The sequence below is a fragment of the Dendrobates tinctorius genome, unplaced genomic scaffold (assembly GCF_039654945.1).
Source record: "Dendrobates tinctorius isolate UK_male_01 unplaced genomic scaffold, ASM3965494v1 ptg000126l, whole genome shotgun sequence".
Classification (NCBI taxonomy): domain Eukaryota; kingdom Metazoa; phylum Chordata; class Amphibia; order Anura; family Dendrobatidae; genus Dendrobates; species Dendrobates tinctorius.
The window spans coordinates 25,400,130-25,414,930 of record NW_027361794.1 but is presented as its reverse complement, the minus strand read 5'-3'; positions in this window follow the sequence as shown (position 1 = coordinate 25,414,930).

The following is a 14,801-nucleotide window of genomic DNA, read 5'->3' as shown; positions in this document are numbered from 1 at the left end:
CACATGGGACAAAACTGGGTTTACCCGTATTTTTCTTTGCTCTTTTTTTATTAGTTTCTGAAACGTAGTGGCTATGCACCAAGATGTCCTTCAAACTTTTAGATCTTCTGGCCACAAAATTCGGGGTAGATGGAAGTAATTGCTTCAGAATCGGATCTATTAGTAAAGTGTGCCAATGTTTATGGACCATCTCCGTGAGACCTTTCCATTGGCCATTAAAAGTAGAGATAAAACGTACCGTATCCATGTTTGATGATTCTTATTTTTGGATTGCCCATAGAGAAGTTGGTCCCTGTTCATTTTTGAAGCTCTCGAATATCCCCGCTTAATTGATCTCTTGCTGTAGCCTCTTTCTAGAAATCTTCTGACAAGATCTTCAGACTGTTTTTCAAATGCTTGATCATGTGAGCAAATTCTTTTTACCCGAAGGAATTGACCAATCGGTATTCCATTTATCATAGATCTCGGATGTGAAGATTGTGCCAGCAAAAAGGAATTTGTTGTTGTTTGCTTACGAAAAATATCGGTATTCAGATGACCGTCAGGAGAGGCAGAAATAAAAATTTCTAGAAATTCCAGACTTCTTCCATATTTAAAGGTGTCACATTGATCTCAGTTTGATTGAGCCTGTCAATAAGAGCACGTAATTCATTATATATGAAATTTATAAACCCCTCTTTTTAGTAATTTTATTAGACACAATGTTTTGGTGATCACTGTATCACGAACACTAGGTGCACCTGCACAGTTGAGGCATTGGTGCTCGCTTCTATGAGTGCTCCACCTCTTGCATGTCCGCTTGGAGTCAAAGGGAGCGCATCATTGGGAAGTGACTCATACATCAGGGCAGATCTAGACATGCGCCATAAGAGGTGTTTCGTGATGTCACAGAAAGTTCACGCCTTCATTACCTTATGATGCTCTCTGATTGGTTCCTGGGTATATTTAAACCCGGAAGGCCCACCACATAGACACTCCCTGGAAGAAGCTAGTGCGAAACACGTGTTGGGGTGAGGGAGGTCGCGTCATTCACATTCACCAGAGATCTGCAGTTTTCATAGGTATTACCCTTTTTTACCTTTATGTTGAACCTTTGTGGATTTATGCAGCAATCCTCTAGTACTTTCTCAGCCGTGATATTATTTAATCGTGCTGACATTGAGGTCATTTACTTTTACCTGCAGCATATATCAGACTGGGTTACCTTCATTCAGGTGAAATTTAATGTGGGTCTCTATTGTCAGCGTCGGGATTTTTTCTCTAGTCCCCAACCTCGGGTAGAGCTCAGGTGGAGCTTCTCTTACCTAGGAACCTAGGAGTGGAGAAATAAAACGAGAGACTCAGGTTGCTTGTCTATCAAGTAAATCTCATTTATTAAAGGGGCAGGCTTGATCTTTTATAGCAAACCAGAAAAGGAAATGGAGAAATATGGACAATTCCGTAACATTGTGTAACCATTGGCAAAATACAGATAAGATTGTACAATAATTGGCAAGAAAGATAAGTTATATAATGATATGTCAACTATATCATGAGTTATGAGATATAATTTAATTAGAGGTGACGGGAACATGTGGGGGTTTTGGCATTTCCCTTAGGTCAATTTAACAATTCGTGGAACCATATCCTGTTAGTGCTTTTTGGCCAAGAAGATACTTGGCCTCGGCATATTTAGACATTATTGAAATATAGAAGGGGGAATTTGGAGCTGACCACTGGCAAAAGCATTTATCCACGTAGACAGATGATAACAATTAAAATGGTGTCATGGGTTACGAAGTTGTTTTTCTGATATTTTTCGAGACTTTAGAGAACTAGGATTAACCATTTCTTTAACAACTCCCCTCTTTTTATTATCTGTCTACCTACCTCTATCTGCCCTTGCCTTTTTCCGAGGCCTGCAAGATAACCCTACTTCACAAAATACACGGCTTGTCCTATGTATATCATGGGACACCAGTCCTGCTGCGTATCCATTCAGATTATACTTGAGAATCAGACCTCCTTTCCCTACTTCTCTTCTACTTATTGCCCTTTCTCAGAGGAATACAGACTTTATTAGGGGGGTTATGTCTGTCTTGTGTGTAATATGTTAAGATATAGCGAATACATATTTATTGTAATACATGGTAATGTATATTTTGATATATTAGTATATATGCATTCTTATATCTTTATTCATCAGTGTTAGTCATTTAAAATCCATAAAGCATGTAATCTTCATCGTTGTAGTTCTTTGTAAAGTTCTTGTCTTTGGCTTTGTTCAGACCAGCGGTTTTCCACAATGCAGACAATCAGCCAGGTCTACTGCAGTTTGCTTGTTGCAGAATGTACATTCACGCTGAACGGTGGTTATGAAGGTCGTCAGCACTTGGGTTTGCTTGATCTCTGAATCACTACGTTTACCTGGAAAACATTTACAATTAGAGCCAAGAATTTCTTTATGAGTAAAACAAATATTCTTATCATTACTGCAAGAACCAATATCACAAAAACTGCTTGAATTAGAAAATGAATTATTCCTGATATCCATCCCCTATCCCTTTAAACAAATTCAAAGGATTTAACCATGCGAGCCGTTCAGGGAGGGGCAGGTCCTCCAGGGAAGTAACCTTCCGTATTCCTTCCTTTATCAGCCTAGCTTGTTCTATGTCATGAGTGACTCTCATCAGTCCGGATGGATCTATATAGTGGCAGCAGGCGGGTCCCACTACCTGACAGAATCCCCCTTGAGATGCTGTGAGATAGTCGAGCACCATAGAGTGTTGGTTAGTTATAACAATGAGCTGTCTCATATAAGCAGATCCTACATTGATGGCATCAAATAAATACTCAGTCACATTATCAAAAATATCACCCAATTCTTCTATCATCTGAGCATTCCTTAGAGTTCCGAACATAACTCCCAGAGGACCAGTGAGGACCATTCCGGTCTTAAGATACCATGGAGTGTGCATTAAATGCTTGGGTGGCTGGGGTGAGGGTGCACTACGCTTTGCTATCATGTGACCAGGGACATTTTTATAAGGGAAGTCATTCTCATTCCATACCCAGGTGGCCGGCTCTAACCTAGCCAGTGTACATGCACCTTCAGCTCCTTTAGGAATCCACCTATACACATTGCTCCCACAGACTATATAAACCCCCTTTGGTAATTCAAACTGAAATTCATTAAGAAAAGCTATAGCTATTGAAACCAACCGGGTGGTGGCAGTGTAGAGGCACCAGGAGTTGTCTAAATCTGTAGTGACTGCCCTATAATATCATAATGGCTGACATCCTGGGTCTGTATTAATGCTTATGGACATCTCAGCTGCTCCATCTCCATACTGACCTCCTCCAGCTTCCTCATCTACATGAACCGCCTCTCTTGCTGTACATTGTGCTGTATTACCATAAAGGAAGAAATGATTCCTTGTCCAATTAGTATCATGTAGGAATCATTCTAAACACACTTGGTCACTACAAATTTGCTTATCTCCCAGGGAAAAAGGAGTTTTTACCGTGAAACTAAGTTTTAGCTCCTGATCTGTCACCTTTCCTATATAATTTTTATCAGTAGCCTTGTTTCCCCAGTTTCCAGCATATTCCTTAAATTCAAACAAATTGATTGGTCGCTTATTTACAGGTTCCTGTTTTCTGGTAAGATTTATTTGGAACCACGGCTGTTGTCCAACCGGTAATAGGCAAGGCAGCAGAAGTTTGACTCTGCTGCTCAGCCAGGGTAAGGGCCCGCATTTCCCAACACTTTCCTCTGAACAGCTCCTCCTCTGTCAGTGGAGTTATGAAATATGGCATAGTTTTTGCAGCAATGGGAGCATGTGAACAAATCCAACAGTTGGATAAATTTCGGACTTGGGCAATATAGCTATGGTACTGGACAAATTTATTAGCCCACAGTTTTGACACGTCATTATCCCTTGGTTTAAAGACATCATTATTTTTTTTACATTGAATAGATAATATTACAGTGAGAAACAAGAATGGATAGTACTTCCCAAATTCCATTCTTTTAGTTCCTGTAAAATTTCTTGCAGCGAGACGTGTGTGGGCGTGATCAGCTGGACTTGATAGGGTCCCTCAAAGTGAGGATCTAGACTTTTCCTCAGGTGCTTTCGCGTCACCACCCAGTCACCAGGCTTAAGGTCATACGAATTTGCTGCAACACCTGTTGCAATGCTCCCACATAGGCCGTCATATTTGAATGAGAGGCCTGCATCTGCTGGGGAAAGTACAATCCTGTCTTGGGAGGGCTCCCAAACAATACCTCATATGGACTTAAACTTGTCTTTCGGTTGGGAGTTACCCTAACAGTGTACAATGCAATGGGAAGACACTCAGTCCATGGTTTACCTGTCTCTGCCATTGCTTTCTGAATTTTCAATTTCAGTGTACCATTTAACCCTTCCACCCTGCCACTGCTCTGAGGATGATAGGGAGTGTGAAATGATTGCTCCATTCCTAAGGCTCGGGTGATTCCTTGGCACACCTGTGAAGTGAAATAACTACCTTGGTCACTTTCAATTACCTCTGGCACTCCAAATCTGCAAACAACTTCTGACAACAGCTTTTTAACCACGGTGCGTGCATTTGCATGAGCACAGGGCCATGCGTCTGGCCAGTTGGAAAAAAGATCCACACATACCAGCACGTATTCATAGTTGCCTATTCTTGGAAGCTGAATGAAATCAATCTGCAGTCGCTGAAAAGGGTGCAATGGCCTGGGGGTGCACTTTGGTGGCACCTTCACCGTTTTCCCCTACATTATGGCATGCACAGATTACACATCCCTGTACGAATTTTGCAGCTGCATAATGGAACCCTGGTGCGACCCAACTTGCTTTTACCTGGCTTACCATTCCATCCTTGGATTGGAGTGTTAATCCATGGGAGAGGGAGCACACTATAGGGAACAATGCCCTGGGCAAGCAATACCTACCGTCCGCTCTCCACAATCCATCTTCTTCCTTCACACCTGCGTGCCTTTGCCATTCTTCCTTTTCTGGTGCAGAGGCCTGTTCTTGCAGGCTCTGGAGTAATTGAAGATCCACCTCCCCCGACACCTGTACAGTGTATGTTCCTGCGGGAAGAGGGAACAAAGCAACCTTGGCTGCAATATCAGCTCGGTTGTTGCCTTCGGCTTCCTTAGTGCGCTCTTTAGTGTGAGCTTGCACTTTCACTATAGCAACTTTCTTAGGCAGCTCCAATGCTCTGAGAAGCTGGGCCACCAAATCTGCATTTTTAATGGGCTTACCAGAGGAACCAACAAACTGTCTGCTCTTCCATATGGGACCATAATCATGGCAGATGCCAAATGCATAGCGGCTATCTGTGAAAGTATTTTCTGTCAAATGTTCAGCGATTACACACGCCTCAGCGAGTGCTTTCAATTCAGCTTCTTGAGTAGACATCCTAGACATCCTAGAATGCAAAGCTTTACTTTGTACCACCTTATGTTGATCAACCACGGAATAACCTGCATAAGGTACTTCATCTTGGTAAATCTGTGGCAAATCTACATAAAACTCTTGATCTACATTAGGGATTGGTGTCTCTTGCACATTGCCAAGTAGCCATGTTAAAAATACAGTATACCCTTAGCATGTCCCCCCCAATTCATGACAAAGCAAATGGAAGTGGAGGTCATAATTTGGGATTCCTAGAGCCGAGGCTGAGAGAATGGCCTACTTCAAGTTCTTGAACCCCTCTTTTGCTTCCGGGGTCAGTTGGCATGGCTTCTCTACAGTAGCTGGTCAGCCCCAGGAATATACTCAGTGGCAGATGGAAGTGAGCTCCATTGCTTGGCTTATGGCTTTTTCTATGCAATGACCTAAGAAAAGAACTTTTTCCTTTGCTAATTGCAGTTACCTCTTGACACCTTACATCCTTCATGGTACAAAAATATTAACAAGGAAGCTGTTTCCATTAGACATACAGTACCTGTTTGATCTCTCTGCTCAGGGGATATCGTCTAATACGTACCGGGACAGTTCCTGGCTTCAATCTAATGAATACTGGCACTATCCTAAACCAACACCTGTTTTATCTTTTACCCATAGTGCAGCTGCTATCTGCTCGAGCATCTGCAGTATTTCCTCATCTTGCTCAACCTGTTGGTTTTCCTGTTCTTCTAACTGCATCATGGACATCACCGTGGATAGTGCTTCTTCCGATAAAGGGCCTGAAACAGTAATTCCCTTTTTCCCAAACTTAATGATTGCATTGACAGCATTCAAAATATCAGCGCCTATCAAGTTCAGCGGACATTTCTCTGAAACTAACAATTGGGCACATAAGTCAGTAGTCTGAGCTATTCATACATTCATAGGTTCTGTTTCATACAAAGGATGAACCATTCCTCCTGCTCCTAATCCCTGTACCATTTTCCCTGTCATGAATTGTTGTGGCATATCCTTTTTCTTATATATTATAGTACGGCTCACCCCCAATCAATCAGGCATTTTATTTGTTGGAGGAAGATTTAATTGTGTGATAGTGATTGGACCATCCTGTGGGGGAACCGCTATTCTTGTTTCCACTTCTCCGGGTCTGTTCTCCCATCTTTCCTTTTTTTCTCTCCCCCTGTGATGTATACCTGCCGCCTGCACCACAGTTTTCACAGCATTAATAAATGCATCCGGAGGTGTATTCCCCATAACAGGAGTCGCCTTCTGCTGCTTCTTCACTTTCCTATTGGTAATCTGGTCCTCTATCCCCTGAACATGGGAAGGGATTGTATATACATTCTGGCCGTACTCTCATCACTTCTGTTCTCAGATCTTCCTTCAATCCTATCAGTAACATATTTTTACAAATCTGGCTTCTCTGGGGTTTTTCAAATCTTAGTTATGAGGTGTAAGGGTTGTCTGCAAGCGAAATGTAAAATGTTTCCTCATTTCTCCCCTCCATAGGAATTGCTTGAGGCTGTTCCTTACCGGAGTGGAGAGACTGTCTGTGAACCCCTGTGGCAACCCAAGGGTAATAAGCATAGAGGAGAAGCATCATATACAAGTCAGCTAGTTTGCATCTGCGGAGACATGGGGATCAGTCCTCCCCCCGTGTTTGGCACCTATGGGACCCCTGGCTGATGGTATATCACCAGGGTCTACCAGAGATGGGGCGTATAGAATTATACAGATGTTAAGGCTGCAGACAGAAATCTCCTGTCAGCACATAACTTCGCTCTTTGGGCTGCTTAACCCCTTACCTACAAATGACGTAATATTCCGTCCATGTGACCATGGACCTAATTACCATGGACGGAATATTACGTCATCGCGATCAGCGGCGCCCACGTGGTGAGCGCCGCTGATCGCGGCCGAGTGTCAGCTAATTATCATAGCTGACACCTGGCACAATGTGTCAGGGGCGGTCACGGACCGCCCCCGACACGTTAACCCCTTGCACACCGCAATCAAACACGATCGCGGTGTACCGGGGTTAAAGGGAAGCATCGGCAGGGAGGGGGCTCCCTCCGTGCTTCCCTGAGCCCCCCACGGCAGCGCAATGTGCAGCGCTGCTGCGGGGGACTCCTTTCCTGCAGGTCCCCGGATCCAATATGGTGACGGGGACCTCCGGGGGCCTGCAGGAAGCTGGCTTCCTCAGTGCCTGCAAAGCGCAGGCATGAGGAAGCCTGTGCAGTGCCTGTGACAGATCGCTGATCTGTCACAGTGATCTGTGATGTGACAGATCAGCGATCTGTCACAGGACAGTGATGTCCCCCCTGGGACATTGTAATAAAGTAAAAAAAAAATAAAAAAAAGTGTAAAAATAATTAAAAAAAAATCGCCAAATAAATTAAAAAAAAAAAATATATATTCCCCAATAAATTCATTTTTTGGAAATAAAAAAAAACAAAAACAATAAAAGTACACATATTTGGTATCGCCGCGTCCGTAACGACCCGCCCTATAAAACTGTCCCAATAGTTAACCCCTTAAGCGAACCCCTTAAAAAATAAAAACAAAAAATGAAGCAAAAAATAATGATTTATTATCATACCGCCGAACAAAAAGTGCAATAACGCGCGATCAAAAAGACGCATATAAATATCCATGGTACCGCTGAAAACATCATCTTGTCCCGCAAAAAACGAGCCACCATACAGCATCATCAGCGAAAAAATAAAAAAGTTATAGCTCGCAGAATAAAGTGATGCAAAAATAATTATTTTTTATATAAAATTGTTTTCATTGCATAAAAGTGCCAAAACATAAAAAAACGACCTAAATGAGGTATCGCTGTAACCGTACTGACCCGAAGAATAAAACCGCCTTATAAATTTTACCACACCCAGAACGGCGTAAACGCACCACCCAAAGGAAATTCATGAAACACTGGTTTTTGTAAATTCTGCGTCCCAAAAAACGAAATAAAAAGCGATCAAAAAATGTCACATGCCCAAACATGATACCAATAAAAGCGTCAACTCGTCCCGCAAAAAATAAGACCTCACATGACTCGGTGGGTCAAAATATGGAAAAATTATAGCTCTCAATATGTGGTGATGCAAAAACTATTTTTACAATAAAAAGCGTCTTTTAGCGTGCGACAGCTGTCAAACATAAAAACTGCCATAAATAGTAAATCAAACCCCCCGTTATCACCCCCTTAGTTAGGGAAAAATAATAAAATTAAAAAAATGTATTTATTTCCATTTTCCCATTAGGGTTAGGGCTAGGGTTAGGGCTCAGATTAGGGTTAGGGTTAGGGCTAGGGTTAGGGTTAGGGCTAGGGTTGGGGTTAGGGCTATGGTTAGGGTTAGAATTGGGGGTTTCCACTATTTGCGCACATCAGGTGCTCTCCAAACGCAACATGGCATCTGATCTCAATTCCAGCCAATTCTGTGTTGAAAAAGTCAAATGGTGCTCCTTCCCTTCCAAGCTCTGCCATGCACCCAAACAGTGTTTTACCCCCTCATATGGGGTATCAGCCTACTCAGGACAATTTGTAAAACAACTTTTGGGGTCCTATTTCTCCTGTTGCCCTTAGGAAAATAAAAATTTTGGGGCAAAAATATCATTTCTGTGGAAAAAAATTTTTTTGTTATTTTCACGCCTGGGCGTTATAAACTTCTGTGAAGCACTTGGGGGTTCAAAGTTCTCACCACATATCTAGATAAGTTCCTTAGGGGGTCTAGTTTCAAAAATGGGGTCACTTGTGGGGGGTTTCCACTGTTTAGGTACATCAGGGGCTCTCCAAATGCGACATGGCGTCCGATCAGAATTCCAGCCAATTTTGCATTGAAAAAGTCAAACGGCGCTCCTTCCCTTCTGAGCTCTGCCATGCGCCGAAACAGTGGTTCCCCCCCACATATCAGGTATCAGCATGCTCAGGACAAATTGCACAATAATTTTTGCAGTCCAATTTCTCCTGTTACACTTGGTAAAATAAAAAAAATTGAACCTGAAGTAATTTTTTTTGTGAAAAAAAGTTAAATGTTAATTTTTTTTAAATATTCAAAAAATTCCTGTGACGCACCTGATGGGTTAATAAACTCCTTGAATGTGGTTTTAAGCACCTTAAGGGGTGCAGTTTTTAGAATGTTGTCACTTTTGGGTATTTTCTATCATATAGACCCCTCAAAGTGGCTTCAAATGTGATGTGGTCCGTAAAAATAAAATGGTGTTGCAAAAATGAGAGATCGCTGGTCAACTTTTAACCCTTATATCTTACTAACAAACAAAAATTTTGGTTCCAAAATTGTGCTGATGTAAAGTAAACATGTGGGAAATGTTACTTATTAACTTTTTTGTGTGCCATATCTCTGTGATTTAAGGGCATAAAAATTCAAAGTTGGAAAATTGCGGAATTTTCAAAATTTTCGCCAAATTTCCCTTTTTCTCATAAATAAATGCAAGTTATATGAATGAAATTTTACCACTAACATGAAGTACAATATGTCACGAGAAAACAATGTCAGAATCACCGGGATCCATGGAAGCGTTTCAGAGTTATGACCTCATAAAGGGACAGTGGTCAGAATTGTAAAAATTGGCCCGGGAGTTAACGTGCAAACCACCCTTGGTAGTGAAGGGGTTAAGGGGGGCCGGTCTCATCCCCTCCGCTACTACAGGGGTGGAGGGAGCTGTGGAAACACAGACTGATCTTGGGAAGGGGGAGCAGCCTGTGTGTGGAGACGCTGCAGATTGCCTGACATACATTCTCTCATTCTAACTTCAGCACACTTAGTATTAACTTCATCATTCATCATAACTTCTTAGTAATAACTTCATCATTCTTAGTAATAAAACAGACCATCTCATTCAGAGGTTCTGATCCACGCTGCAACTTGCACACCATAATCACATTTTCCAATCCACACAGCATGATCCTTACTTAAACACTCATCGTATCTCTCAGCATCCAAACATCCATTCCTTGGCACTTCTGCCTTTTCAAGAATTGTCAGCGGTATTGTTAACTGCTTCATAATCCTGCAGGTCCTTTATCTTATATCTCGGATCCGTAGTCTGTCCTGACCTGGTGTGCCTAGCACCATAACAGCTGTCAAGGGTAGCGACCCCTGTCTTCAGCCCTGCTATGTAATAGTGGGATCCCACTGGTCTACTACAATAGCCAGCAATCCCACTATCAAAGCAATAACCTGAACCGCAGCTCTCTGTTCTGTCCTAATGCTGATACATACTCTCCCAAATAATCAGACAGATTACTGTCAACAACACAGTTCCAAACACAAGCGCTATATACTCCTCATACATCTGGATCTGAGCCCTTACTAGACTCTGAATATGGAAGATCTATTCCTGAATCCACTCCGGGTTCAATAAGATAATATTCGTGCGTGATATTATCTTGCCACCTTGGCATATACCATCTAGAGTCCAATACATCTACCCAGCTTTTGAACAATGCATATGACAAGAATATACTCCGTGCCTATACTGGTGGACTGAACACAGACCCTTATCACACAGCATATGGTACACACATGGTAAGCATCTGTCTGACACTTCAATCACATCCATACACGCAGTACTTCTGTACTCTCTCGCTCCCCGCATCTTATCAAAAATGCTCTAGTGCCAATGGACGAAAACATCAATCACATCTATTTGTAGAAACTCTTGCTTGGTTCACTATATCCTCTAATTAGCGTCCTATCTGAGTACCGGGTTACATACAAAAAACATTTACATTCCCATAGATTGTCTTCACGTGATTTTCCCTCTTCACTACAAACTCCCACCCAGGACCTTCCTGTAAATTTTTCAAGTAGCAACTAACTAGAGAGTTTTATCTTACTCACTGCTTTGAGTAAGAAAACTATTTTATACACTGAGCACCCATCATTTATCAAATTTCCTTTGATAATCCTTTAATTTTATTTTTGCAGATTTACACCAAACAATCAACCAATTCTTATCCTTTTACTACTTACCAACTGGATTCTGTCCCTTGTAGGACTGCAACTACTGGTAACATTTGAGTCACTAAGAGAGATTTCCCTACTCTCACTCAAAGGGGCGGAGGGAGCTGCGGACACAGGCTGTCGCTGTAAAGGAGGGGCTGCTGCTCGTCCCTGCGCTATTTGATTTCTCCCTCTCCTACTTTGGGCGAACTCCCTCTAGTCATCATTCTTATCAGTATTAAAATATGGATCATGCTGCTCAGCTGTTCTCATCCATGCGGCCACTTGCTCCTCATAACCATATTTCTTAATCCATTTATCATGTTCTCTGCTAAATCGCTTCCATCTCTCAATCTCAACAGCGCAGCTTAGTACCCAACAACACAGACATAGCAACATATCAGGACAGCATTATCAGTACTACTTATCAATTAACATTTGACAAGGCATCAACAAACAAAAGAAGAATAAAAGTTAGAACAAACATAAACCAAGTATAGCAAAGCAGCAAAGCAGGATCAAGACAATTTGATTGCAATATTTTCAATATTAACAAACACTGATATCATTACAAACAGAAAGACAGGAACCTTTGTTATAGATACAGACAAAACAAATGAAAAATCATCGCACTTCATCCTGAAACAAAACAATTGTTAACAGCACTTTTGGTCTATTGCCCGGTCTTTACTTTGCAACAACAATTAAGCACATAATATTATAATGTTAAGATGGTTAGTATTTTTAGACAGATGAACAAGTGCAAATATGCAACAACAGACAAAGACACAAAAACAAAATAGATTAAAGCAAAGAGACAAAAATAAAATAAACCTAAATCTTTTAAATTTTGTTACCCGAGGGGATTCCCATTCAAAGATCCAGACAGACTGACCTACCTACCTTGCCTGAGGGAGACAAGAAAGGATGCGAGCAAAAATGCTCACTTACCCGGGTCCTCTTTCTGCTCTCCCTGACAAAAGCAAGGCAATCTTTTTCAGTCCAAATCGATAGTTAAAAGGGAATGCAATCCCGCTGTGGGCCTCCAAGTTGTCAGTGTCAGGATTTCTTTTCTAGTCACCAACCTCAGGTAAAGCTCACTTAGAGCTTCTCTTACCTAGGATCCTAGGAGTGGAGAAATAAAAAGAGAGACACAGGTTGCTTGTCTTTCAAGTTAATCTCCTTTATTGGGAGGGTCAGGGTAGATCTTTTATAGCTCATCAGAAGAGGAAATGAACAAATATGGACAATTCCGTAATATTGTGTAACAATTAACAAAAATGGCGGAGAGCTTACACAATAACTGGCAAGAATGATAGTTATATAACAAGATGTCAACTGTATCATGTATCATAAGATATATTTAATTGGAGGTAACGGGAGTTTTTGGCATTTCCCTTTTATTAATTTAATAGTTCATGGAACCATATCCTGTTGGCCAGGAAATGGATTTGGCCTCAACATATCTAGACATTTATTATGAGAGAGATTTGGAACTGACCACTGGCAGAATTATCTAACCACGTAGACAGATGATAAAAATTAAAATGGTGTCATGGGTTACAAGTTGTTTTTCAGTTATTTTTCTAGAATTTAGAGAACTAGGATTAACCATTTCTTTGACACAATTGACTGTACGGAACCACAGATGGGTGAGTCTGAAGAGCTGTTCACACATTCTATCATGAATTCATCAGAAGTGTACTCAAAAGCTTCACAGAGTCAAGAGGAGGAAATCTGCACCAATGCCCATTTATTTAGCTGGATCCGGGGCAGAACGAAGTATGGTCTGAACAGCATCCTGACCCTCATCAGCAGACGCTTACCCCTGGGGGAGATGGTCCTGATGAGACTCAGATATCTGAGGCTCATATGGATTGTACTGTGCTGTCAGGGCAAGAAGAGGAGGAGGGTGACTCCAATGGCGAGGAATGTGATAACACAGAGGATGATGATGATGAGGTGATAGATCCCAGTTGGTGTGAACATAGAGACACACAGCTGAGTAGGTCATCTGAGGAAGATGAGGTTAGGTTGCGCTGTACATCGCAAACACGCAGTGAGGCAGCCACGACGAGCGATGCATCCTCAGCCACAACTGTGCCTCTGACCAGCAGCGTCCATGGGTCTGCAGTTTGCAGAGGTGGCAAGGGTTGCCTATTCTGGGCCTTTTTTGACACTGCAAATTATGAGCCAACTCATGTAATCTGCCAACTTTGCAAAAAAAAAAAAACTGAGCCAAGGTAAAAAGTGCAATAATTTGACTACTTGTATGAAATTTCACATGCGCAATCAACACAAGGGCTTTAAAAGTGAACCTGTAAATTATAGGCCAGTAAGTCTAACCTCTATTGTTGGCAAAATATTTGAAGGGTTTCTGAGGGATGTTATTCTGGATTATCTCAATGAGAATAACTGTGTAACGCCATATCAGCATGGGGTTTTGAGGAATCGCTCATGTCAAACCAATCTAATCAGTTTTATGAAGAGGTAAGCTATAGGCTGGAACAAGGTGAGTCATTGGATGTGGTATATCTTGATTTTTCCAAAGCGTTTGATACCGTGCCACACAAGAGGTTGGCACACAAAATGAGAATGCTGGGTCAGGGGGAAAATGTGTGTGAATGGGTAACAGGCTTAGTGATAGAAAGCAGAGGGTAGTTATAAACGGTATATTTTCTAACTGGGTCGCTGTGACCAGTGGGGTACCACAGGGGTTGGTGTGGGACCTATTCTAATCAACATATTTAGTAACAATCTGGTAGAAGGTTTACACAGTAAAATATCGATATTTGCAGATGATGCAAAACTATGTAAAGCAGTCAATACAAGAGAAGATAGTATTCTGCTACAGATGGATCTGGATAGGTTGGAAAGCTGGGCCGAAAGGTGGCAGATGCAGTTTAGCAATGATACATGTAAGGTTATACACATGGGAAGGAGTCCATATCACTATTACACACTGAACGGGAAACCACTGGGTAAATCTGACATGGAGAAGGACTTGGGGATCCTAGTTAATGATAAACTTACCTGGAGTAGCCAGTGCCAGGCAGCGACTTCCAAGGCAAACAGGATCATGGGGTGCATTAAAAGAGATCTGGATACACATGATGAGAGCATTATACTGCCTCTGTGCAAATCTCTGGTTAGACCGCACATGGAGTACTGGTACAGTTTTGGACACCGGTGCTCAGGAAGAATATAATGGAACTAGAGCGAGTACAAAGGAGGGCAACAAAATTAATAAAGGGGATGTGGGAACTACAATACCCAGAGAGATTAGCAAAATTAGGATTATTTAGTCTAGAAAAAAAACAACTGAGGGGCGATCTAATAACCATGTATAAGTATTTAAGGGGACAATACAATCACTCCGAGGATCTGTTTATACTAAGGAAGGTGACGGTCACAAGGGGGTATTCTCTGC